Source organism: Cuculus canorus, chromosome 9 (genome assembly GCF_017976375.1).
Source record: "Cuculus canorus isolate bCucCan1 chromosome 9, bCucCan1.pri, whole genome shotgun sequence".
Lineage (NCBI taxonomy): Eukaryota > Metazoa > Chordata > Aves > Cuculiformes > Cuculidae > Cuculus > Cuculus canorus.
In genome coordinates this window covers 27,750,880-27,777,272 of record NC_071409.1, presented here as the reverse complement: position 1 = coordinate 27,777,272, position 26,393 = coordinate 27,750,880, and the positions used below count along the sequence as shown (strand labels likewise).

General features: G+C 50.5%; 2 protein-coding genes across 2 annotated transcripts in view; one reads left to right on the top strand and one right to left on the bottom strand.

The window, feature by feature from the left end:
* CEP63 (centrosomal protein 63) overlaps positions 1-26,324 on the top strand; it is a 77,874-nt gene extending 51,550 nt beyond the window's left edge. The window contains exon 15 of the mRNA XM_054074041.1: positions 1,066-26,324. The gene's annotated coding sequence lies outside the window, so the exon portion shown is untranslated. The remainder of the gene's footprint in view (positions 1-1,065) is intronic.
* The window catches only part of ANAPC13 (anaphase promoting complex subunit 13), a 259,639-nt gene that overhangs the window by 50,894 nt on the left and 182,352 nt on the right, over positions 1-26,393 (bottom strand). The gene's annotated exons all lie outside the window — the stretch shown is intronic.

Genomic DNA, 26,393 nt, shown 5'->3' with positions numbered 1-26,393 from the left:
CTGGTCCCTGGAAGAGGTTTGTCCTCTCCCAACCACCACCAGTCCAGGACTCACAATGGCTTGTTCGGCATTTCCAGGGAGAGGCTGTGTCTGGATACCCTAGGAAGGTTCCGGAATCTTTCGCTGAGGTGTCCCAGTAACCTGAATTATGCGCTAGGCACCCTTGGGCGACACACTTTGTTGTCAGCTGCTTACCATAAAACTGCCCTCAGACAGGCTGGCGTGATGGATAATGCAAAATGCATCTGAGATGGGTGCCACGCTTACCAATGCTACAAGAGACATTGGTGAAGAAATGAGGGGGGTGGGCAGAAAGCATCCTGTTGCTCCTTACACCAGCACTAAATGCGAGGGGGTCTTTGCCCCCTGAGCAGACTGTCTCCTCCACATTCTCTCCAAAGTGTCAGCTCTTGTGCCGTGCGAACCTGGTAGAGGTTGTGTAGCTGTTCTTTCCCAGAGTCCTCCACAATACCCAGGCAGATTTATTTTGTCCCTGGAAGGCTGTTTCTGGTTTATTCAGGAGGGAGCCTCACCCCTTCTAATTAAATAAGCAGCATGTCACTCCCTGGGAGATGCAAAAGGTACTTTGCGAGACCGAGCATCGTTTTTTGCATTTTATCAACTTCTCTTTGCTGTAGTGATGAGCAAAGCCCTTCTCCTTGGTGACCCAGTAGACAATGAGTTTTCTCCTCTGCCCAGTCAACCTGGGATTTTCTAATACAATGACGAATGTAAGTGGAAAGCAAGTTTGGAAATAATACGTGCGCCTCAGTATGAATAGTGGTGTTTGAGGGAAAGCAGACGGGGTCATAATCAACCCTTCTGGAGTGCCAGTGACCCTGTGTGGACTAAACCCCCCAACCTTCCTTCCCGAGACAACCTAAGAGTGGGGTGGTTGCTCCTTGGGAACCTTATCTGCAGGTGTCTGTTATGACCCCTATTTTTCCCCTTATATAGGTCATAACAGCATGCTTCCTGGATAGGTTTACCTGGAGCTAAAGGACCTACGTGGTCATTTGGGGGGAAGGTCAAGAAACAGTTCTCACTGGAGTTATTTCTTCTTAGGCCAAGGTACCAAGCTGCTGTGGAAGGAGCTGGATGGTGGCCGTGAACCCCTGAGCTATTGGATGAGCTGATGGCACAACAGTGGCGACAGAAGCAAGTATGCTGGCGACTTAGAGAGGCTATTGAGGAAGCTCTTGAGACTTCTTCTCTTTGAGACTATCTACATGTATTTGCTGTTAGTGGGACATTAATTCTGGTATTTCAGTGGGTGCCTCTCTGAGCTGCATCTGCCAAAGCATGATCTCAGGTGCTCTCGAGTGAAGAATCTGGTGCTTGTCAGGATGGCATGGAGTGTGACAGTGCCAATACGAGATGGATAAACTTAATTCAGTGCCTGGTTTTGCTACATAAGGGTCCTTGAACCAGATGTGCTGCTGACACTACGTGTTCCCAGGACATGAAGGAGGTCTGCCACGTCCCTCACAATACCTGAAGCTGGCTGGCAGGAATAACATGTCCATAGTGAGACAGGACTGTTTCTTCCACATGTAAACTCATTTTTTAAGTGCTGCCCAGAGCTGTGCCTGCTCTGAGGGGCAGCAATGCTATTCGTGAGCCACGAGGCAAATGCATGAGTTTGCTCTATCAAGCTGGTTCTGATGGCATTTACCTTTACTGCTTTTCCTGCCTTCCTTGAGGGCCACACTTTCTCTCAGGCTGACTGTTCCTGCTATTCCCACCCAAAATGCCAGCACCACAGCTTGTAGCCGTATCTGCTTCTCCTGCTGCTGTGGACGCGGGCTGTTTGCTGTACTTCGCAACCCCTGCCAAGTATGGGCTGCCTGCACTTGCTGCCGCTCATCCTGCCCGTGGGAGAAGTCCAAAACACCAAATCACTTTGCACTGGTCAGACCTTTGTGACCAGCTTGAAAAAGCTGGTCAGCTGGTTCCCCATGGCAGGTGTGCTGCTTCCTCGGCAGCCTGGTGGTGCATTGAGAGGAACCAGACACCCTCTCGAGTCCCATTGCCCTTCCAAAAGATGGTAGAATATGAACCTTACAGCCTGCTGCTCTGACATGGACACTGCATCCCAGGGTTGTCATGGAGATGCCTGATGGGCATCTCTAACTTCTCAGAGACTTGACGAATGCTGAGACATCCTAAACATCACCAGCAGTGCTGAAATAGAGCCTGTCTGCTCCAGGAGACGAAAAAGTAGTCAGAAAAGGCTTCTCCACTTGGGAGGGAATGTGCTCACCTGTGGAGCTGGGCTGTCCGCTTTGTCCAGTTGCTGCTCCCACCTCCACATGAGCTGTTGGAAGTAAGAGAAAATGTTATTAGACTCTTTCCTTGAGCAGCTGGCCAAAATAATCACATTATGCTTTTCTTTCTGCTTGCACGGTTTGAGGAAGCTGAGTGCCGAATGGCACGGTGTTGCAGGTCTGGTGAGATGAGTGGTGCTTTGTTTGGAGGAGAGAGTTGTTTTGATAAAGGAGGGAAGAGGCGAGCACCGCCAGTGGCACAGCACATTGGCCTGAATGTTGGAGCCAGACCCAAAGGGTAAAAGCAACGCAGAAAGCTTAAGACGATCCCTCAGGATCGCTCCCGGTCAGCCTCAAGTAGTGGATTTTCACTTCTGTACTTTCATTATCACTGCTCTTAGCTGGAGATTCACTATTTGTCCCCCCAGGTCTGCAGCACATTACTCGTGTCATTGAGGCAGTCGCAAGGAAGTGCTGTTCGCTCAGCTTTCCTGTTGGAAATGCACTGGCTGCTGTCCTCTAGGCTCCTACTAAGCCTGACCTTTAGGGCAGGAAGAGCATGCATGGACCGTTACACCAGGACTGATGCTCTGCTTTGCCTTCTCTCTCCTGCCAGCTCCTTTGGGCTGCTCAGAGAGGTCCCAGGTTTACCGAGGCGCTGAAGCAGGCCTTGTGCTCAAAGCCTGTCATTTGGTTCTTGTGAAGGTGCACTGATGACTGCCAACCACCCTCCCTCCCTTCCCTATTAACCCAGCCAAGCACACTTCTCACGATCAAAGGCACTAGAAGTTCCTAGGCTCTGTGCAGTCACACACTGTGAGAAGGAGCATCAGTCGCTTCATTGCAAGTGAGATCAATTTTTCCCCTCCGCCCCAGGAATATTTTCCTATGTTGTGTAAGTTATCGGCACACAAGTTCAGGAGTCAGCTACTGGAACGCAAGTGGCAAAGCTGTGCAGACCACGGCATTGCTTCTGAATCAAACGCCATTTTGTGCTATTTGTTCCCGGGAAATCAGGGAAGCAGGGGACTGGCAGTTTACGTATTGAATCCATCTCTCCCTGACACAACTTCTCTGGAGTTCATCCCTCCTGTCTGTAAGAGCCGTGAAAGCTATTTTATTTCTCCCAAGACCCCCAGAAAGTGGAAAAGCAGAAGAGGTAAGGCAGCATCCTCCACAAACCAAGCCTTCCCAGCCTGCTGTCCTTCAGGCTGCAGTTCTAAACTTCAGTGCTACCTAATTCGCTGCTGGTGCTGGGCCCAACAGTGACTTACTGAGGTCATTGGCTTTGCCTCCATCTTCACATCCACAGCTCCAGCAGAGCCTGCAAGGGACAACACAACCGTCAGTTCACAGCTCTTGAGCGAATGAGCTGCCCTTCTGGAAGTGAGTTGCTCCCTGTCAAATCTGGTTTTGCTTGTCACCCAGTTTGTCTCGAGGGAGAGCTGCCGGTGACACGCGTGTGGCAGCATCTTCTGCCGTCTCCCTGCCCCGCGGCTCAGGGCTGTGCTAGGTGTTGCAGCCTTTACACCGAGGGCACGTCTACATCTTGCCCCTTCTGCTTTAGGATTATTCAAGCAAAGGAAGGCCTAGTCCCTGTGACCACGCCTGCGGAGCCAAGGAAATGGTGACTGCTCCCGGTTCAATGAGGGAAAACACTTCACTGAAGAGACAGAGCATCTTCATCACTCTAGACGTATTCCTTAAATAAGCAGGCAATAGAAAGGTAAGGTGAGGATTTAGGATGGGGGGAAATGGCCTCAATTTGCACCAGGGGAGGTTTAGATTGGATATTAGAAAAAACATATTTACTGGTGGAGTGGTGAAGCCCTGGCAGAGGCTGCCAGGGCAGTGGTGAAGTCTCCATCCCTGGAGGTGATAAAAAACCATGTAGGTGTGGCACTTTGGGGACATGGTTTGGTGGGCACAGTGGGGTTGGTGTGATGGTTGGACTTGGCGATCCTGGAGGTCTTTTCCAGTCTTGATGATTCCAACCTTAATGATTGGAACTGGCTGATTTTTAAGGTCCCTTCCAACCCAAACTATTCTGTGACTCTAGGATAAGGACTCCCGGCTGTTGCATGTGAGGACTGTTCACAGTGCACTTGCTGTTTGGAGCTCATTTGCTTGTGAACGGTTTGCACTGGAGCTGCACAGCTGCAGGTACCAGCACACCTCCAGTTTGCAGTGGCAGCCCATCCCATCACAGCGGGCTCGCTGTCAAGCTGCCCGCAGCCGCTCCCCTGTGGAACAACTGTCAGCCTTTCCCCACCAAATGTCAATGGACTCAAGTCGCTGGCGGCGAACACGGGCAGCCAGCTCTTTGCTCTTTCCGTCAGCGCTGGGTCAGATGACAGCTCCCCTCTGAGTGTTATTATCGTTATTTATTTGTGTCGTGGCAGTGCCTAGGAACATCCCCCCATGGACAGGAGCCTTCCATGCTGTAGACCAACACAGCACAGGTTGTGACATGCATCACCCAGTGCAGTAAATACTGTCATTGCCATAACACCACCTCCCCACTGTCTTTGTCTTCCTGCTTCCATGTTAGCTTGGAGGGAGCATCCTTGATTCTGCTTAATTCATAGAATCATGGCATAGTTGGGGTTGAAAATGACCTCAAAGCCCATCCAGTTCCACCCCTGCCATGTGCAGGGACACCTCCTACTGGATCAGAGTCTCCAAGCCCCATCCATCCTGACCTTGAGCACCTCCAGGGATGTGGCAGCCACCACTGCTCTGGGCAACCTGGACCAGGGTCTCCCCCCCCCCATCGTGAAGAATTTCTATCTAATGTCCAATCTAAGTTTTCCCCCTTCCAGTTTAAAGCCATTCCTCCTCATCCTATCATTCCATGCCCTTGTAGTTTGGTGGGCTGAACTGGTGGGGAATTGACTGCTTGGCAGGGCCACATTGCAGAGCAGCCCGGGAACGATGCAAAGCTTTGACGGGCAGCACGGCCCCTCTAGTCCTGACCGGCAGGGTAATGCAAACTGGAGAGCTTCTCCAGAAAGCAGGGCTGTGCAGACAGACTGGTTTGGTTAAAGCAATGGATCTCCAACCAAGCACAACGGGCAGGAACTCATTCCCTGGGTTTTGCTTCGTGAGGCCAGCTGTCTCAATTAACTGGCTCCCCTTACAGTGCTTTTCAACTGTACAGAGATGAGCCAAGGACACATGAATGTAACATGATCCAGAAAGGTTCCCCGAGTGCCAGGAAGTTGGGGCACTGGTGCCTCTTCTCTTTATGGATGTGTGCAGCCTGGCCGCTTGCTGAGTGGGGCTCCTAGGAGCAGCACTTGGGGGAGAGCTGATCATGCTCTCACGTGCTCTTGACTGCATTAATGCTGCAATAAATCCTTAACCCATGCATTGCTGTGCCCCGGCTGTCCCAGTGCCGTGGGGGCCCTCGTGCAATTGCCTGGAGTGGCTGTTGGGCTCAGCACACCCTCCAGTTTACTGGTGATGGTGCCTCTGATTTGTGAGGTAAATACCAGAGCGATGCACAGAGCACATCTCTGCACAAGGCTTCTCCCCTGCCTAAGGCTCTCTGCATCTGGGCTGCCAGTCCTGGCTCCCCAGCCCCGTGAAATGACGGTCGTGGCTGTGCCCGGCTCCCCGCTGGCTCCTCACCCCTTTGCTGGAGGCCGGGTAGGCAGAGCTCGTGCTTTCTGCCCCTGCTGCCTCCTGCAGCCCTTGGCCACGTGCCTCACTCTGCTGTTTTCTGCCCTTGTGCCCTTGCCTTCAGGGCAAACAGCGGCGGCGGATGTTTCTTTGGGACCTCTGGGCAGCCGCAACAGCAGGACAAAGCTGCACCAGCAACCACCAGCAAGATCAGGTGATTATTGGGTGACAATAGGACTTTAGTGGATTTGCCTGAGGTCCTGCGATCCCCCTGCCCTTGTGCATCACTCATGGCGTCTCTGCTGACCTCTGCGCACAGCTCCCCTGAGCCTCTTGCTCACCCTCGAGCAGGAGGAGGATGGGTCCGTGGCAGATGGAGATGTCGGGCACCATAAGCTGGTGATTTCTGGAACCGTGCAGCATTAACCCCTGCCATGCCAGCAAGTGCTCCAGCTTTGACCCCAGTTGCAGGGTGTCCTGCCCAGCCCCTGCAGGCGCACAGGAGGCCCAGGTGGCATGGTGAACATCATGTGAGGCAAGGAGCCGGGGGCTGACAGCGGCCCTGGGCCAAGTTGTTATGACCATCTGCTCCACACTGTGCCAGGCTGATGGCTGCTATAAAGAGCGTGCGTGCCGCAGAGCGCTAGGGATCTGGTGGTAACAGGAGCTGAAGCACTTGAGAGAGGAGCTGACTCTGTCTTTTCAGCTCTCTGTTGTGTATATTTATCTGTACATACAAATAGAGAGTGCTGGCAGAGATGGTTGGGCATAGCTAAGCTGTGCCAGCGCATGCTGAGCTGGCTTCCAGTGTCCCTGGGCCTTTGGCTCCATCCTGCCTTGGTGCCATGTGGAGCAGCCCAGGTTTGCAGGGTCAGTGAGGCAGAAGGCATATCCAGAGAAGGGAATGGAGCTGGGGAAGGGTCTGGAGCACAGGGGTTCTGGGGGCGGCTGAGGGTCCTGGGGCTGTTTAATGTGGAGAAGAAGAGGCTGAGGGGAGACCTCATCACTCCCTGCAGCTCCTGGAAAGGAGGTTGTGATGAGGTGAGTGCTGGGCTCTTCTCCCAAGGAGCAAGGGATAGGATGAGAGGAAATGGCCTCAAGTTACGCCAGAGGAGGTTTACAGTGAATATTAGGAATAAAATCTTTGCTGAAAGAGTGGCAAAGCCCTGGCAGAGGCTGCCCAGGGCAGTGGTGGAGTCTCCATCCCTGTAGAGGTTCAAAAAATGTGTAAGGCTGGCACTTCGGGAAATGGTTTAGCAAGCACAGGGGGTTGGGCACTGAATGAGCTGAGAGGGCTTTTCCAGCCTCAATGATTCTGTGATTCTATGATGGTTTTCTGTGCCTGATTGAAATCCAGAGCTGGGATGCTGGGGGGGGTCCCTGCCTGCGGGGTGACGTGGCACCACAGGGAGGGGAGAGGCTGCTGCTCACAGCAGCCGGTAGAGCCGAGGGCCAGTAGCCACCAGGCATGTGGTGAGAAAGATCGAGCTGAGCAGGAGCAGACCCTGTCCTTTCACTGACAGGGACTGCAGTGAGTGCCCTGGTCAGAAATGAGGCTTTCATCTTAAATGCACACCCTGGCAATGCAGAAGAAAAGCAGGAATGGGCTGTTGCTCAGTGCTACAGAGCAGCCGTCAAACACCTGACTCTACATTTTGATTTCAGCCGACAGAATTAATGCAGGCCAAGGAAAGATTTCCTCTGAACTCAGGTTTGATTTTTCAGGAGAACGTGTTATCAAAGGCAGAAACGTGGTGAAAGAATGGAATGAGGATGGCAGGGTTATTGTGCACCCAGGGACGTGGTGCAGCATGGGGCTGCACTTCTGGACCTCAGTGTCAGGGAATTTTCTCATATTCTGTCTTTGAGTCTTAGTCCTCTCCTTCCCTTTTAACCTGGAAGAGGCATAAGTCACTCCTACCTTGGTGAGAAGAGATTTTCTTGGTGACATGAAAACTTCTGCACGCACTTCGTGTTGGTTCTGGTCTGACTGAGCTTTAAAAGGAGATTAATTGCAACTGAGCCTTAAAATCTTTCACAAATTGGCTTGAAAACAAGGATTATGGAAATGCGTCAGCATGGAAAAGAACTATTTAAAAATAAATAAGCACTTCTGATAACTGAATTTAGGGGACCAGAAATATAAATGTGAGAAGAAAGGGGGGGTGGTGGCGGCTCCCTGCAGCGTTCCCTAAACCTAACAAGGGCTTTTATTTCCATCCCAAAAGCAGAGTGAGAGTCAAAGAAAAAGAAACCTGAATGTAGTGCACTTAGAGGTCCTGAGACAGCGTTATGATATTTGAGGGTCTTGTGATTCTTTAAATGTTAATACCACTAGCCCTGTGCTGGGAAATACTGCCACTGGTTTTCCTCTATGACTCGAAGAAGCGAGTTGTTTCTGATCTGCTTTAACAGAGCTTTGATGACAGCATTCTCATGTTCCCTGTAGGAAAGCTATTTTCTATGAAACCTATTAGAAACTGGAATTCCTGGAATATTTCTGCTATTTGCTGTCCAGCCCAAAAGACATTTAGGTTTTTAGAGTTTTGGCACCGTTTCAGCTCTAGTTTCTGTCCTCAGGGATCTCAGCATAGCTCAGAGAGGTCACCTGAGCTCCTGCCTGTGTCTCGGAGAGTGAGGACTGAGGTCCAGAGCTGAAGCATCTTGTAAACCTGGCACAGAGCTGGAGTTAAAGGCACATTTTGCTTTAATCCTTGATTTTCTGAGCCTGCCTCTTCTCTGCCTTCCCCAGCACTGAATTTTACCCACATGCCATAGTGAAACTGTTGGTTGAAATAGTTCATATCTGGTTTTCATGTAACACTGAACAAGCATACAGGGCAGCTCTTAAGAGGTCAAGTTCCTATCAATAGGTAATGCGTATGTATAAAATATATAATTTTAGAATAAATTCTGAACCACCATAAAACCTGGGAAGGTTTTCCTATAGAATCACAGAACAGTTTGGTTGGAAGGGACCTTAAAGCCCACCTGATACAAATTCTCCCTTGGCATTTCTTCGCTGGGGCTGATTGTTGTAATGACGGATGGGTGTTTTCCACCTGGAGTTACTCAGCAAATAAAAGCAAAGGAAGCAAAATGCAATTATGGTGTCAGCAAAAGGGCTGTGATTCATGGGGCCAGTGACATCCAGGGGTCGGTGACATCAGGGCTGGCTGCTGCCTGATTGACTTCCACTTCAGCAGCAATTACCAGGAGTATCGGTTAGGTGGGAAAAGGCATCCTCAGTGACTTGGGGAGTCGGAAAGAAATACCAGTGATTGCATGTTGCCCCTTGTTACTGAGATGAAGTGAATTTTTGTTCTGTGTTCCAGTGCAGAGGGGCAGGCGCTCCCCTGGTATAACCGCTCCTATCTGCCTTGGTGTAAATGAGCCCCAGAAGCCAGGGGAGCTGTGCTATTTACACCAGGGGGGTTGCTAACCTTTAATGCAGCCGAGAAGCCTCTCCTGTGATTGCCCACATTATGCGCAGTGCCTGCCAGTCCCTTACCACCACAAACACCTAATTAATTCCCATGCTTTTAAGGAAATGAAGCCATACAGAAATATGCCACCAGTAACAAATTACAGAGTACTGATGCCACCAATTAATGCTGCAGGAAATAATACTGTATTTCAGACATTGAATGCTTTTTTTCTCCTCTAAATTAATTTGTCATTGTGCAATAAAAGAAGGCTACTGTCCTGCCTGGAAGTTGCTAAATTAACATTCAGATGTCATCGAAAGCGCTAGAAGGGGAAAAAATATAAGGGGCAGAGGTCTTTATTTCTTTCCTTTCCTGTTTTCATTATGTCTGCGAGTAAACTGCCAAGTGAGCCCTAAGCCTGCTGTACCGCCCGGCCATCGCAGCAGCTGTCCCAGTGCTCCCCGTCTGCACCAGCTCACCTCCCATTCCCATGCTCCCACTTCCCCTCTCCAGGAGCTGATGCTGCTCCCAGCGCACTGTGTCCTACAAGAGTTTCTGAAAACCAGTGGCTGCCAAGATGGGTCCTCACAGGAGGAACCCACTGGGGTGGTTATTACCTCCTTGCCCAGGCGATGCAGAAGCTTCTGATGTTTCCCATGCGGGTGAGGATGCGAACAAGACCTTTGGGCTTCTGGGCCTCTGTGAAACAGGTTGCAGCTTTGCTTTCCTTAGAATAAATGAGTTATGGCAAAAGGAGGAAACAAGGTGAATTGTGTACTCCTACCAGGGCTGATCTTTGTACCCGCAAGCTCGGGTCACAGTGGCAGTGCCATTTACGGGAGCTCACGGTGGAGATGGACCCTTTGCCTGGCTGGGGTGGTACAAATGCACAGGCTTGAGATGTTTTATTGGTCCAAAAGCACACGTGTGAATGCACCGAGTAACACTGTTGCGTGCAGATGCCATGGAGCACAGAGGCATCAGAGGAACAGGCTGGGACAAGTTCCCTGCTCCTTCCCGGGTGAGAAGGGCACAGGCATGGAAAGCAAAAGGGAAAGCAGGTTTGGTGGGTGGTGGCACCTGCAGTTGTGAGGGAGGAGATGTTTGCTGATGCGGGCTGTGGCTTCCTTTAAAGCACCCTCGGGTTGTCACCACGGTGCTCCACACAAACACCCCAGCACTGCTGCTCCAGGAACTCTGATAGGATTAAAAAACAAATTAACCTCACTCAATCAGGCAGCAGAGATGGGAGGCCACACACTTCAGCAGGGCTGGCATGCAGGGTGCGGCCCATCTCTGTTTGCAAGGATTGGCTCAAAAAGAGCTGGACTACAGTTGTTGATTTTTTTTTTAAATTTATTTATAGAATAATAGAATGGTTTGAGTTGGAAGGGACCTTAGAGCCCATCCAGTTCCCCCGTCTGCCACGGGCAGGGACACCTTCCATGTTTAAATCCCTTAGGGCACCGAAAGCAGCCAGATCTTGAGTACCAGCTTCACAATCTGGCTTTCAGAAAATGAAGGTTGGATGAGCAGAGCTCTGACTTCATGACTGCAGTGAAAATCTGTTCAGTGCACAGCTGGGGAATGATTTCCCAGCTGATCACAAATGAGGTTTGAATTTGGGCTAGAAACATAAAAAATGCACAAACGAAGCTGGGTTTTTGCACTCAACAAGAGGGAAGCGTACAAAAGTTAAACTGGCCTTGGCTGGTGTTGAGAAGTTATTGGTGCTGGCCATAAATCGAACCGGGATGGCTTAATTGCTCATTCACAGTAAATAAAGGTATAACTGAGATGTCTACTTTATAATAGAGAGGGGATCTCCCAGGCTACGGAGGATGATAGCTAGCCAGAGAAATCCATTCGGAGGCTCTTTTGGATCGATAAGCAGTTAAGAGAGCTGTGGGAAGATGACATTGCCTGTCTTTGTGCACAGACACACAGAGAGGTGCCGAGCTGTTAAAAGCACAAAGAACAACACTTGGGTTCTGATCCATCAGGTTTAAAACATGGTGATTTCTAGCTGAGTTTCTACTCGGTGTCCAGGTACAGAGAGGTAGGAGCAGCACGTACATGGGAGGAAAAGCCTGGGGATCCATCAGCTTTGGCAGCAGCACTACTGCCCCACCCCGGGATGGTGTCTGATACCAGAGTGATGGGCTTAGCCACCAGGTTTATTAATATTGGTGGGGTTCTATGGCTCAGAGGGCGTCTGAGGCCAGCCTGGTGCTCGCAGACGTGTTGCAGTGTATGCCAGTATCCAGCCCCAGGGCTACCTGACTTTGTGTGGAGCAAACAGAGCTGCCTTTTGCTGAGGACTGCCTAGGAGTACTGTGCTAGGGCACTGGCTCCGTCCGGCTGTCTGGGAAGGGTCTCTTCCACGCACAGATATCTGCTGGTGGAATGGTTTTTGCTCTTGGCAATGTGCTAGGTGGGTTGTGCTATTTCCCCTGTCTCTGGGGCAGTAGGAGCCATCAACCATGGGAAACGTAAATGGCAACGACTGGCTTATCCCTAATAATTTACTTTGAAATGCTGCTCTGTAGAAGCGAGATCAATCGCCACTTAGCTTCCCGCTCCTGCCCTGCTGGGCTGTTAAAAGGGAAATATTACAGCTGCTTCTGAGCCCCCCTGCTCCCCACCCAGCCCCACATTCAGTTATTGATTCTGCCTCGACAGGGGCTGCAGAAGGAGAGCGCGGTGCCTGGGCTCAGTGCTTGTGCCAGCTCTCCCCGGGGAGGAAAGTGAGACAGGCTTTGCTGGGTGCATCACTGGGAAGAGGAGCAGTAGTGTTTAGCCATTTCTACTTGGTTTTCCCTTGAACCTGACAAACACAGCCAGAGGGCGTGAGTGGCTTTTCAGTCCCAGGGTAGCAGATTTGCCCAACGTCTGCCCTGTGGGGCTTGGGGTTCTTCAGCAGGGCTGTCCATGACCTGGCTGTCTCCACTTCCTAGAATGTGTGGGAATAGAAGTCCTTGAGACATGTCCCCTCCCACCTTGCTAAAATCAACCAACAGGCTCTAAAATTGGGTGGGGAGGGAGCGTGGGTGCATTCATTTTCTCAGGGAGGCTGGCTGCAAAGCCTGCTGTCCAGAAAAAAAAATAAAGCTTATGTTTTGGCCATCAGGGATGTTATTCCTCCTTGTGCTATCCATTAAAATGAAACTTTAACTGTTTAAAGGAATTCTGCCCCCACCTCTGTGGCCTTATTTAGCTCTGCACACTGCCTCACGGCCCTTCCTCCCTCCGTGTGCCGCCCCGATGCCCTCGGCCCTGCCAGCCCTTTCACAGCGGCTCTCGGAGCTGTGATGTTGCACTTGTACAGGTGGCACTTCCAAAAGCGTCCGTGGGGACAGACGTGGATCCTGGGCTGGCAGCAAGGATGGGAATGGCCATCCCATGGGAGCATCAGGCTACCATCTGCTGGAATATAACCTCTTTGCAGCATCGTTCTCCGGCTCCCTCTGGCCAAAATCCCTTCTTTGCTCTCGTTCCTCCTCTGCTCTGGCCTCAGGATTGTGGATTTTTACTTGTTTTTTTTTCAGAAACGGCAAATGTTGAAATATCCCTGAGCTTGGAGGTATTGCAGGGACGCGTGTCAGCTGGAGGGGACAGGAGCTTTCTCCCTGCCCTTGGCCACACCATAAAACCTGCTGCAGGCACTGCAAAGCCAAGGCGGGGATATTGCTGAGCCCTGCAGCGGCACAGGAATTGCTCTCCAAATCCAAGATATTCTCTCTGTTCATTTTTCTGCCTGGTTCCGTGTGCTGACAGCGAACAACTCGTGGCTTCAGGTAGCCAGTGCCTGCACTACACGTATTTATTCATCCACCCTCCCTGCCAGATGCTGAAGTCAGACAACTGGCTCCGGCTAGTGCCAGCTCTGGTTGCTCACACTGGGATTAGCATGTAGGCTGGTTCAGTCCCTCTGCAGAGGCTGAGCGTGGCCTTCTCTTTTACCCCGCTGCTGCAGTTGCTTCTGTAAATGATGTCTGTTATGACTTTGCTTTTGACTTGCTGCAAGAGGCCCTCGCATTAAAGACTTTTCTTCTGGTTTTTGCAGATGTCTTTTCACCCTGTGTGCCCGTGGGAGAGCATGAAAGCCTCTTGGTCCACCATGTCTCAGGCTGGCCTCATGCTCGCTCCTGGGCTGGTGGCCTCTTTGGGACGGAGATGCTCCAGATTTCACTCGGTGGACAGTGAGCGCTGGGCATGGGGCTTCAGCAAAGCACCTCCTGCTCCAGCACATCTGCTCTCTTTCCCCCCCTCTAGCTCTATTAACACTTCGTTTTAGCAACTAGGCTAGTGATGGCAGAAAACAGTAAAACCACACAGACATCCTGGGTTGCCTCAGGAGAACTGGTTTCAGCAGAGCCATGCCAGTTTATACCAGTCAGGGCTTTGATGTAAGTAATTCACTGTAATAAAGATGGAAGACTTCCAGGAAAACCATTCCCTTCAATCAAGCTGATTATCGATATCTATGTGTATCGATATATATGCATTAATGCCATGTGAGGCTATAAAATTCCATATTTAAGAGGTTATAGCTTGATTTCAATTGTGCCGAGTGGTTACCTGCGCAACCTGCCAGAGCGAGGTGTTGTTCTTGGCAGGAGCGGATGTTATTCCTATTCTCTGGTGCACAGGGAAACTTGATCTTTGCTCTTCCCGTCACTCATGGAGCATGACCAGGGGGCAGCTGAGGGGGCCAAGATGCTGGGTTTCTGGTGAGCAGGCACGAGGGGGATTATCGGGTTCTGCACTACGACTAGGGGACTCTGCAGACTCAGTCCTGCTCAGGCACTTGTCCTTGGAAAAGCCAAGGAAGTGCTGCTGAGGCTCATTTCAGGGTCCCGAGGCTGTAACCCTGCCTGTTGCTCAGTGTGGTGCATCTTCTTGCAGGGAGCAGTGCAGGTCAGAGCCCGTTTGCAGCTTGCTGGGGGATCCCAGTGCCCGTGTGGGGCTCCATGCAGAGATCCTGGCGATGCTGGTCCTGCGTGGGGTGGCTGCGGGTGCTGCATCCTGCATCCTCACCCCAGCTGCTGGCTCAGGGCAGCCCAAGAGGTGCCCCTGCAGCATGGATGTGGGGTGAGCAGGACCTAGGAGCAGCCTGGGAGTGCCAGGACTATCTGTCTTCAGGTTTGCCTGCCAGCAAAATAAAGCCAGGTCTAAGTCTTTACCCTTGCCGTGCTTCAGGTGGGTCCCTGAAAAGGCTGAGCAGGGTGCTTGGAGGCCATTTGAACCGGTGTGATTTGCTTCCATGGAATATGGCATCTGCTCGGGTCTAATTTCTTTCGATGGGACTTCAGCATGTGCTCAAGTACTTTGCTGATTTGGGGCCTGAGTCATTAGCTTTGCAGTTGATTACTCAAGTGGATTTTAGGTGTGGGAATGGGAATGTTAACATCCAGGGAGAAGAGTTGAGCCAGTGCTCAGGCTTAAATTGAAACCAGCCTCGAAGTGTCGGCATGGCCCTGTTGCGGCCATGGGGCAGCCCCTGTTTGTGGCATCACTGCTCACCGCCTCCATCTCCCCGTGGCGCCCGGGTGGCTGGGCTGAAGGGGCGCCTGGTCGTGGCAGCAGCCTCCTCCTGCCCCCTTTAACAGTTTAATGGCGTTTGTCAGCTTTAGAATTACTGTCTTGGTGGCTTCATCCACAATAGCATGGAGAACGCTGCTGAGCTGATTGCGTGCACTGGAGGATCTGATTACCTTCTCAGCGTTTCAGATCATCAGAAATGCAAACAAGCTGACACCGTAAATACACATACATTTTAAGGCAACTGGATCAGTAGTGCATCCATGCACTCAGGCCCTCACCAATTACCCAAATTGGTATGTTCTGCTCTCTGCATCGGCGTATTTGGATATAATATATCATATAAAAATCAGCGGCTCACAGCTAAGGTTGTCTGTTGTGCTGTGGTTCTCAGCTTGTTGATGGTTTTGTAAAAGGGAGGAATAAGTAGATTATTGTATACTGGCACTTATGAAGTTTGTAAAATTGCAGGTGCAGTCAGGGCTGGCACCAAGGCTCTGCCTGGCTCCACGACTGCAGCACTGCACCCATCCCCATGCTCTGATAAGCATCAGCCTGGCTCGCTGGTAGCGAGGGCCAGAAATGTTTTTTTTCTTTGTAACTATTGATTGATGGATGATTTACAGCCCACTGTAGGAGGCTTGGATCTTGGAAAAATGTCAACATTCAGCACAAATAGGGAAAAATGTATAGTTTCATCCCAGTCTAGCCCATGTGCTGCAACCTCTGGCTGCTGGAAGCTAAAGCAGTAAAAGTGGAGCAAAGTGTGTTTTACACCACTGATGGAGCTTGGGCATGCTCTGCAAATAGGCACACTGCGAGCTGCACACAGGGAGTGCTTAATTCTAGCTGAAAAGAGAGATGTCTCTGCACAGCATCTCTCATCTTGTGCTTCCAAGCCAGCACATAAAATCATAGAACCATTGGGTGCTTTGGGTTGGAAGGGACCTTTATAGGTCATCCAGTCCAACCCCCTGCAGGAGCAGGGACATCTTTAACCAGATCAGGTTGCTCAGAGCCCCGTCCCACCTGACCTTGAATGTTTCCAGGGATGAGGCCTCCGCTGCCTCCCTGGGCAGTATCTTGCACTCCTTGTCTTTTTCCCAGTTGCAGGTTGTCTGCGGTGGGGGCTGTCCGTGGGTTGGCACAGCAGGGCTTGGCTCGTGGCTTTGGGTCAGCATCCTTCAACTCTGCAGCAAACACCTGGCTTGCCGAAAGTGTTGGCTCTCCTTGGGAAGGCAGAGGTCAGCACCGAGGGCTGAGGAACCCTGTCATTAGTCTGGGTGCCTTGGGCACGAGGAACAATGAAACAATTACCCTCCAAGAAGTTTTGGTGAACAGTTTGGGTTTGAGTGTGTGTGATTTTAAAGATTTCCATATTATTTAGAGAGAGATGTAAGGAATGAACTAGACTCAGTAGGGGGTCAGTGTTTTGCTTCAAACATACAAAGTGCACAGACGTTCTGACCTTTGGAAAACCCCAACCATACACAACAACCAGCTAGTCTGAACTGAGGAGATGACTCTGCTGTTGCCAAAGAGGCTGAAAAGGGTCACTTCACTCAAGCTGTTTTCTCCCCAGTCTTACTCTCAGTGGGGACATGGCACCTGCGATCTAGAGGTGACCTTTGTGCCACCAGGTGTGCCCGTCCAGCCCAGGGAAGCTTCCTCCTGCACGGGTGCGATTGTCCTGTCTCTCCCTTTAGCCTTTAGGGTCGCTGCTCTTCACTGGCATGGCCTGAGCACGTTCGTGCATGCATGGACTCCTACAAATCAAACACTGTGTTTTGAACCTGTGCCGTGTCTTCTTTTTTCTATGTATGTGCCTGGCTGACAGGTGCAGACGCACCTCAGCCCATGGAAGTGGTTTTGTGGGGAGCTCATGAGCCTCTGGGGGGCTTTGAGCTGCTCCAGCGCTGGCATTTGCTTCCCAGGACCCTGTGCCCTGCTCCTCACCTCTGTGCTGGGCACAAAGCACTTCCCAGCACAGCTCTGCGGGCTGCCAAGATGGGAACAACAACCCCTCGGAGCAAGGAGGCAGGAGATGAAGACACTTTGATGAGAGAGATGAAAGGGCAGGGAGAGGAAGGGGGTGTAGTGCGAGGTCACTGGGAGATGCTTGAAGCTCTGGGTGAGAAAGTAGTAGCACTACAGTGGGTGAGTGCAAGTTGCTAGGTCTTAAGGAGATGCTGATGGACAGGAGCAGCGAAGGTGCTGCTGGTAGCCCTACAGCTGCCGGGCCGTGCTCACAGTGTGGAGCGTTTTGTGTTGGAAGCATGTCATGACCTCCCAGCCCTATTCCCCTTCCTGCTGCTTTTGAGGCATCTTCCTCAGCTTGGGCAGCCCAGGAGCTCCTCTGCAGCCTCTGAGATCCGTCACTTGGTGAGGAAGAGCTGAAGGCGGGTTGATGCTAGGAGGTTTTGCCCACTGCGCGTGGGCTGCAGCCCAGCCGGGCTCTGCAAAGGAGCCCTGTTAGGAAGAAATGAGTCACAGCTGAGATGTGGTCATGGGAAAAATAAGGGCCCAGGTGCTCTGCAGGCTGTTTCTGCCTGGCCGTGGTGGTGCTTGGTGTTGGGAGCAGCTCTAGAGAGGTGATGGGGATGGTGTGCAGGAGTGGAGCACGTAGAGTGGGTGAGTGTTTGAGGAAGCTGCCCTTTGTTTGGGAAATCTGGGTGGCTGATAACGTTGTGCAGTTGTGTAATGTGGGGCTTTCACTGCGTGGAAAATGTCTGAAGAGAGCACCAGGAGCCTTTGCCTTAATGTCTCTGATCACATCCCTTACAATAATGGGATCATCGTGCCTGCTGTCTCCCCTTGGGTACCACGTTAGATGGCACAGGCAGGGGCAGCGCTGGGGTGCTGCTGTGGAGGTTGAGTTCCTGTACTGGGCACTTCAGAGCAGAATGGCAGTAAAGGTGGGTAGGACAGACCTGCTGGTGGCTGGGGCTGCCTCCTGGCTTCGTGGAAGAGGCTGTGGATGGGTAAGATGCTTATTTTCCCCTCTAGCAAGTTGGAGGCCATTTGCTGCTTTCACTGGAGCCATGGCTTGACCTAAGCATCCATGCCTTACAGCCCCGAGGCTGAGTTGTGACAGAGCTGTCCTGGAGGCTGTGGTATGGGACCATTCGGATGCAAAAGGTGAGTGTAGCGGCTTGTTTGCAAAGAAGGACCCACACATCAGTGCCGTGTTGGACCCCGTGTCCCATAGCCTGTGCCCATTGTCAGTGAGCTTTTGGGGTGTCATAGCCCCCAACTTAGTGGGGAGAGGAGGGAACAGCTGGCTGCCTTCTGTTGAACGTCCTTCGTGTCTCCTCTGTGATCTCCCTAGTCCCAGACTTGATACCTTTTGTCTGCTTCCACTCATTTCTGGGAGCGATCTCTCATTGGTGCATGATGGACCTGTCCTTTTGTTTGTGCCTCTGCCATAAGCCCGGAGCTTTGAGAACACACCTAGAAATGTCAGATAAAAATAATGAGATGAATGATCCTCACCCCAAAGTAAGATTTTAACCTTCCTAGAGAGCTGGATGAAAACCAGCAGTGAAAACTCTTCCCTGGCAGGCAGGAAAGCTTGTTTGCAGCTAGTAGGGAGCAGGTTGTAGCCCAGCCAGGAATCCTCATGCCCTGCACACCCCGTCTAAGGTAGGGAGGCCTCCTTTTTGGTCACTATTCAGCTTCTGGCATACAGCAGCGCGGTGGGTCTGAGAGTTGTTGGCCAGTGGCTTTCCTGATTCTGCCAGAGAATTATGTCCCTGTGGGAAGATGTCAGTCTTGTCCTGGCAGAGTTAATCCCTTTGTCTCACATTACTCCTTTTTCAGTATTTACTTTTCTGGAGCAGAGGAGGGAGATGTTTCTCTTTACTGCTCTGCAAAAGGGGTTTTGCTGGGGGTTTCTGATGGGTCTGTACATGGTCTCTACCTTGCTGCCCCACCCCGCACTGGAGAACCCTTCAGTTTGCTTGACTGCGCTCTTGTTGGTGTCTTTCGTTTACTGGAAATCTTTGTATTTACCAGGAACATGGAGACTTATGCAGGACTGTGTCGGGTTCTAGGTAATAAATATAGTAAGAAGGTGGGTTTTGGTTTGTTTTGGTTTTGTTTTGTTTTATGTTATCAGCTACTCCTAATCCCCTTAAAGTGGGTAATGATTTAGCTGTTAAGAGTTTACTGTAGTGTCCTTCAGATATGAAACAAGAAAATGACATTGGAGGATGGTGAAGTGAAATGCAGATTCATCTGCTTCCCAGAAATGGCCCTGCCTTGTGGACAAATTGGCATGAGGGCTGCAGCTTTTCAATGGGCAAAGCCAGCTTTGAAATGAATCCTTTCCTATAAATGAGGAAGGTCCTGCTCCCCTGTGTGCCTGCAGGGATGGAGGGAGGGGCGTGCCTGGCCCCTGCAAACATTTGAGGTCACCTATGGTATGGAGTGAACATCTTGTGCCTGGACCACCAGGTCCTTCCTTGCTCTGCACTGATTTTCTGGGTCTCTTCTTATTTTCCAAGGCAGCTGCTAACACAGAGCAGCAGCGCTGCCGCTTGCTGACCTCCAGAGGTTGGTGGGAGAAAACTTTGGTCACCTGCGTGGCCAGAGAAGGCTTGGGGTGCTGCTCCCTGGCTCTGGGTACAGCAGCCAAAGCAGGACCTGGGCTCGGCCTCACCCTGCTGCTTGTTGATGAATAACTGGGGAGAGGAGGAGGAGGAAGCCCTGAGCACCTCTCCTTGCTCTGGTGCTCCCTGAGGAGTTTAATCTAATTTGCACCAGCAAGGAGCCCTTTTTCCAGTCTTGAGAGGTCTCTGCACCCATGGCTGGATCTGACAGCTGCTGCTCAAGCTGGGAGACCATAGAAAGGTTTGTGTTGGAAGGGAGCTCAAAGCCCACCCAGTCCCACCCCCTGCCATGGGCAGGGACACCTCCCACTGGATCAGGGGCTCCAAGCCCCATCCGACCTGGCCTTGAACACCTCCAGGAATAGGGCAGCCACCACTGCTCTGGGCAGCCTGGGCCACAGCCTCCCCACCCTCACAAGAAAATATTTATTCCAAAGATCTCATCTCGATCTCCCCTCTTTCAGCTTAGAATCTGATCTCAGTGTATGCTGAGACTGGAGAAGGGGGCACAGACCTTCCCAGTAACCCATGAGGAGCTTTGCTGAAGAACCACCGCAAATGGCACCACTGAGCTGCCCTTCCCAGGGCTTTTGAGCCAGGGATGTGCAACCTGGACAGGGGTCTGAGATGAACCTGGGGGTGTGTACGGGAGAGCTGCCCAGAGAGAGGCAGCACGTGTTCAGACTTGATTGGGACGGTTTCCTCTAACTGAATGAGCTATATCGTTGCTCTGTTACTCCTCCCTGGTGAAGACCCTCACCTTCCCAGGGTGGGCCATGGTCATCTTGAGGGCAAAGCTGGCAGAGGCAGGCAGCATAGGACGCTACTTGAGGGAAGATGATCCTTTTGCCCACAAAGAAATAATCTGCACCCAGGTGGTGGTGTCACACGAGCTGCCGTAGCACGGGCTTGTTAATTTTCAGAATTATCCCTGACGAAGCTTCAGGTTTTGGCTGAAGGATCAGAGCAGGCTTAGCTCTTGTTTTATCCAAACCCAAACTTTTCTGTTGGTTTTTATTTACTAAACCTTAGCTTTTCTGAATGGAAACAATTTGGTTTCCTTGTTGGCTTTTTTTTTTTTTTAATAGCAATATAGGTAACAGTTAAAAGATTTCTTTGCAGATTTTGATCAGAAGTCTTTGAAGATTTTTATCAAAAAGCTGTGATCTTGCTCAAACAAACCTGTTGTCTGTGTTTCCCCGTCCCTCACCTGTATCTCCTTCTCTGCTCTTCTCTCTCTTCCACTTAGATAAAATAAATAAAACAACTCCCACAGGTTCAGTTGGCATCAAAGAGTCCCTTATTTTAAGGGAGGAAGAATATTGTGACGTTTGACTGCCTGTTTTGGATTCTGTGAAGGAATTTCATCCCCTCCTGGTTGCCGTGTCTCTGGCATCCCTCCCAGATCCCAACTCCCTGGAGGATGGAGGCAGAATTATCTCCAAGCTCGGCAGCTGCCAGATGTTAACTGATGAAACTGCAGCCTCACTGCTTCCCCCCTTTACTCTGGCTAAACCTCTGCCTGCCTCGTTTGAAATACAAAACTGCCTCAAATACCCTCTTGCAGGTCTCTTGATGTCTGTCTCTTGTCAGTCATGCGAGACTGCTTCATGCCTCTTCCAGCTCCCTGCCTTCAGAATTGCACTTGGATGTGGCTGCGTGAAGTGCCTGAGCATCGTGAGCTGTGGTGTGGAGGGATGGGAGTTGAGAATTGTGCAGTCATTGCATCCCTTGAAGATAAATGTCCCCTTTAGTAGGCATGATGGTGCTGAGCTAATGGCTGGACTTGATGATCTTCGAGATATTTTCCAAACTTAATGATTCTATGCCTCTGTTCCTGCCTGTCAGAATAAGGAGACAGTCTTCCTGCCTTCCTCATTGCTGGCACAAAGCAGAGCTGGGGTTGTGCAGGTCACTAGCAGGGTTATGACTGTGTAGACCCTGGCTGCCTGAGCAGGAGGCTGTGCACAGCAGGAGCCAGGATGTGGCATTTCATGGTATTGGAAGATGGTCCCCCAGGAAGAGCTCTGGGAAGGGCAGCCTGAATGTTGCCAGCTGACCCTGTGATGCCCATCATCGCTGTTTGAAGGGTCCCACGGGCACTGCTGGGGCAGTTCAAATGCACACCTGGGCTATACAAACGGGAAGCTTCGCCGAGACTTGGCTGAGATGCAGGTTTCTCTTGCGAGCAGTCAAACAATGAAGGCAAAGCCCCCAGGTGAAGTTCAGTGTCTGTGCAGTCGGGTTAGGGGGTTGCAGCAGGTCCTTCTGGCCTTCACAACATCCCTCTGCAAGAGTGATGACAAATACAGCAGGCAGACTAGAATGCCTGCCGTGACATTTGCTCACTTGTGTTTGTGTCTAACACATGAGTTTGTATGTTTGAATATTCCCGTTTTTCTTCCCTTTACCTGGGGCAAAACTTCTGTTACTTTGCCCTAGTGAAGCCAGCAACACCAGGCCCCGCGTGCATGCTCGTGCTGTGCTCTGTGCAAGGGTACAGGACACGTACTCTTGCCCTTGAGTGCAGTCACACGTGTAATTACCCAGTGAGTGATGGGAAAGGGGAAAAAAATTCATATTACCCTTATGATGGTGTTCATGGGGCCATAGATCAAGGTGACAACTGGAAATTCATCACGATGTAGTAGGAAAAATGGGAAACTTCCTGTGCAGGAGATGGGAAGCAGTCACCACAGCCAGTTTTTGCTCCCTCGTGGGTGATTTCAGTAGAAAAAATGCCTGAATGAGACCCTGAAGCAGCAGATATGGAGGGGGCTGGACTGTTCTCCCTCCTCCCTGCTGCTTTGGATGGACTTGCACCTTAAAAACTTCTGCTTCTGGAAGCAAACAAGAGATGTGAACCACAGCTCAAACCGCAGCAAGCCAAATGCTGTGATAAAGTGAAACTCCTATGGCAGGTTCCTCTCCTTGCTTTTTTTAAACCTTCCAAAGATAAATTGCATTTTGTTTCGAGATAATGAAATTTCCTTGGAGGAGAGACATATTTTTCCGTAGCTTTTGCATTTGGAACATGAGAAGACTTTTTATTTTCAATCTCTATTCAAAGTGTTTTTCTGTCTACACTTTGCTTTCTTCACTGTGAATGCTCTGACTTCACAGAGCCAGCGGAGACCCCGAGCCAGAGTTTCTGTCACTTCTTAGTGCTTGCCTTTGCATAAAATGTAGTCTTCAGATTTTTTTTTTTCCTCCCAAAGAAATGAAAGATGAAGCCAGATTAGAAATGGATAAAAAGAAATCACCCATCCTCAGACAAAGGAGATTTTGCTTTTCTCTTTTGCATTTGCCTTTGTTAATCCTCTGCCTTCAAAGCAAACAAAGATCCTTCCACCTGGGAAGGCTGAAAAAAAAAAAAAAAAAAAAAAAGGAGAGATGCAGAGCAAGTGGTGTACCTGCTCTGCACCGGTGGTGTCCTGCAGTCAGTGTGTCCACTGTGACTGGCAACCATCCTGAATAACCCAATTAAAGGGAAAAATTGGGAAGCAGAACTTGCAGCATATATGAAATCAAAGTGATGGGGTTTTTGCTCATAAAAGAGCTCTCTTTTTTTGTTGTTGTTTTTTTTTTTTTTTTCTTCACCTTGTCCTGCAGAGAAAGGTGTCCTGCTGTCCATTGCTAGAGAACAGGCGCCTTCCCTGCCTCCAGAGCTGGTGGCAGCATGGAGTGGAGAAAGCTGCAGGTCCATTGCGTTTGATGATGCCTGGTGTCACAAGAGCCTGTCTTAATAGCATTCTCATCTTTTGTTCAATCATGTGTAGGGATTAATATGTTCTCAGGTGCTGAGAGGCTCGAGGCACTTGGCTCTTGACAGTCTCCTATTTCTGTACTTAATAAACAGAATATTCCACAAGAAGAACTTGCAATTTATCTTTTGCTGCTGTGTGGGAAGTTACTCTGAGTCCTGGCTCTGATTCTTTCTCTCTTGCCCAGGGATTTAATAGACTCTTCCATACACTGGCTTCCTCTCTTCTCACTCCGGTTGCCAAATTAACCTTCATCTCACCTACTTCTTCTTCATGTCTCGCTTCAATTTAGTCCTCAAATTGTTCACATGACAAAGGAACCGTCCTTCCCACAGCTTCTGCTTCTGTTCTGATAAGAAACCTGAATTTGCTGTGAGCGCCTGAAGAGAAGAATAACTTCCCTCCCTCCCCTTAGCTTCCCTATGGAATTTTCAGTCCAGAAGTCTCCTTGGAGTTATTTCTCTTGAGACTATGCAAGCAGTTTGGGCTGTGCTGTGCCAAGCAACTGAGCTGTGTCCTGAATACACAGTGTGCTTATTGGTGCTAATTAATGATATTACATTCATTTGGGCTTACAGGAGGGGGTTTGACTGCACAGGCGGTGCCACAGAGGCTGGATGTTTGCTCACTGGCATCGCCTGCACTTACCTGTCTCACCCAGCTTGTGTGGTGCCACCCACTAAGCAAGTGTGAGATGCTGGAAAACTGAAGGAATCTGCTTTTCTTATCGGGGGAGGATTTATCAGCTTCTCAGACTTTGACTTCTGGGAGGGTGCTGTAGGTGCCTGCTCTTCCTCTGCAGTGAATGCACATGCGAGCTGCTGGGAGCAGCCTGTGCTGCCTTGGCAGGATTAGGGATGAAAGAGCACTGCTGAGGATGGCTTCTGCACTGTGCAGAGATCTTCCTGCCCTCTCTGCAGGCCTGGTCTTGGCTTAGAAAACAACCCAGGAGCATCACGGCTGTTTTAGTTCCTGTGCTTATTCTCGCTAGGGGAAGCTTCTGTGTCTTCTGCCAGCTCCTCTTCTCTGTGAGGCTGGGGCAGGAGAAGGTTTATTTGACCTTTAAGCTGCTTCGAGTCACTCATATATTAGCAAGTGGCTTGCTGGGCACCTTCTGCCACCAAGGCCACCTTCCCAGCAAGCATCCTGCTTTGACCTGCGTGGTAGCTCTGGTGCAGGACAAGAGCTTTGGTCACCCTCTGATGGTGATGCGCCTCATTTCTCGGGAGATGTCAGGCTCAAAGGGATCAAGCTTAAAGGAGCTGGGGTGACCCTTCCAGAGCCTCCATTGCAGTGTGGTACCTGCCACCATATATACAGGAACGCCTGGTTGAAATTCCTCTTCGTGCTTTGGCTGGTCCCTTCACAGCTGTTGGAGGAGGAGGAGGAGGACTGGGACAGTCACAGACTGTGACACCTTGGGTCCCCAAAGTGGTTTCAAGGGAGTTTTTTGAGGAGGTCATCTGTACTGTGGCGTATGATAACTCTTTATGTTTTCTTTTGCTGGGAACCTAGCTTCATCCTCTGGAAAGGGTTTGGCATTGCCTGAAGCATCACCGGAGAACAAAGGCAAAGCTGTTAATTAAGGCAGAGCTAATTCTGGGAGATGACTGCCTCCATCTTGATGCACTGCCAGCTGCACACCATGGGAGCAGAGGGACCGGCAGTGCTCACCCGGCATGGGGCTGCTGAAAGCATTCCCAGAGGCCGTTTGTGTTCTCGGGTCTTTGCCTCATGGCCTTCCTGCATGGGTGTCTGGTGAGCAGAACTGGAAGTTCCTCATGGCCTGGAGGGGTGGTTTTGCCTTCTGCAGGGTCACAGTGTGCTGCTGCTGCCGCCTGGAGTTCAGGGCCTTCTGCTCTACTGGGGAATGTGGCAGCTCTGTGGCAGTTGCTTCTCTCAGCTGGGGAGAAGCAACTGAGGTGGGACCTCACTGGTGGGCTTCTGGTCCTGGGGTGGGGACCAGGCAATGGATGGGGCACGGTAGGAGAAGCCTCCCACACATGACTGGCTCGGGGCGGGAAATGGAGCAAAATGTGCCAAAACCTCAGCTGGCTTTAATGTCTTTTGTGTGTCCTCTGAGGGGACTGTGATGGGCGTGGTCTCTGTGGCCACTCTGGGGCAGCTGCTGGCCACAATCCCATCGGGTAAGCGAGAAAGAGTGTTCGTGTGGCACGATGCTGCCGCCTTCCTGTGCCCGCCCTCCGGATGGCAGCGTGGCGAAGAGGCTATCTCAGAGCCATTCTCTCCAGGAGAAGCGAAGAGTTGGTGTTCAGACTCGGAGCAAGGCTGACAGAATAGAAAGCTTTTTGAACAAACACAGCTGGCTTCTACCCAGTGCAGCCAACTCTTTGGCCAGCTGAAAAGAAATCAGAAGAATATTGATGTATTATTTTTTCCTCATAAAAAAATCGTCAGGCTTTTTTTGGTCAAACGTTAGTTTCTGAATGCAAGTTTTTTTTTCAGTCGAGAGCAATTATTTGGGGAAAAAAAACCCAACCAAGCAAGGCAGTTGTCTGGATAACTCACAGGCTCAGCTCTTCGCCTCTTATATTTTCAAACGATTAACATTTTTTTTTGCTTTGCACATCATGAATATTCTATACTGGAGCTGTTACTGAGTTGTGCTAGATCAGATAAATAGCATGGTGTTGCTTTTGTGGCAGACTGGATAAAGATGCAAATAATACTGACATTTACTTCACAGTTTTCTTTCTGTGATCCTCTGAGTGAGTAAACTGGATTGCTGAGATATTCATGGGAAGGAAATGAAGAAGCATTGTCAAGATGAAAGCAAATTTCCTTAAAACTTAGCCAGAATGTTCTTGGCATTTTTTTCTGTTATTTGCTCAGCTGAATAGGAGCTGCTTGAAATATATTCTGCATGACCGCAAAAGAAAACTCTGGTTCCTGTGGCACCGCTGCGTATTTTTTCGCTTTCTCTTTCATTGAAAAGCTGAGGATTTTCCAGCCCCTGGTACTTCTGCAAGGTTGCTGGTCTCACTGCAGGTGACCGTGACTTGAATGAGCCCTCACTGCCTTCACTTTTATAAAATCATGGAATCGTTAAGGTTAGTAAAGGCCTCTCGGCTCGTCCAGTCCAACCATCAGCCCAGCCCCACCGTGCCTATTAAAACATGTCCTCAAGTGCCAAGG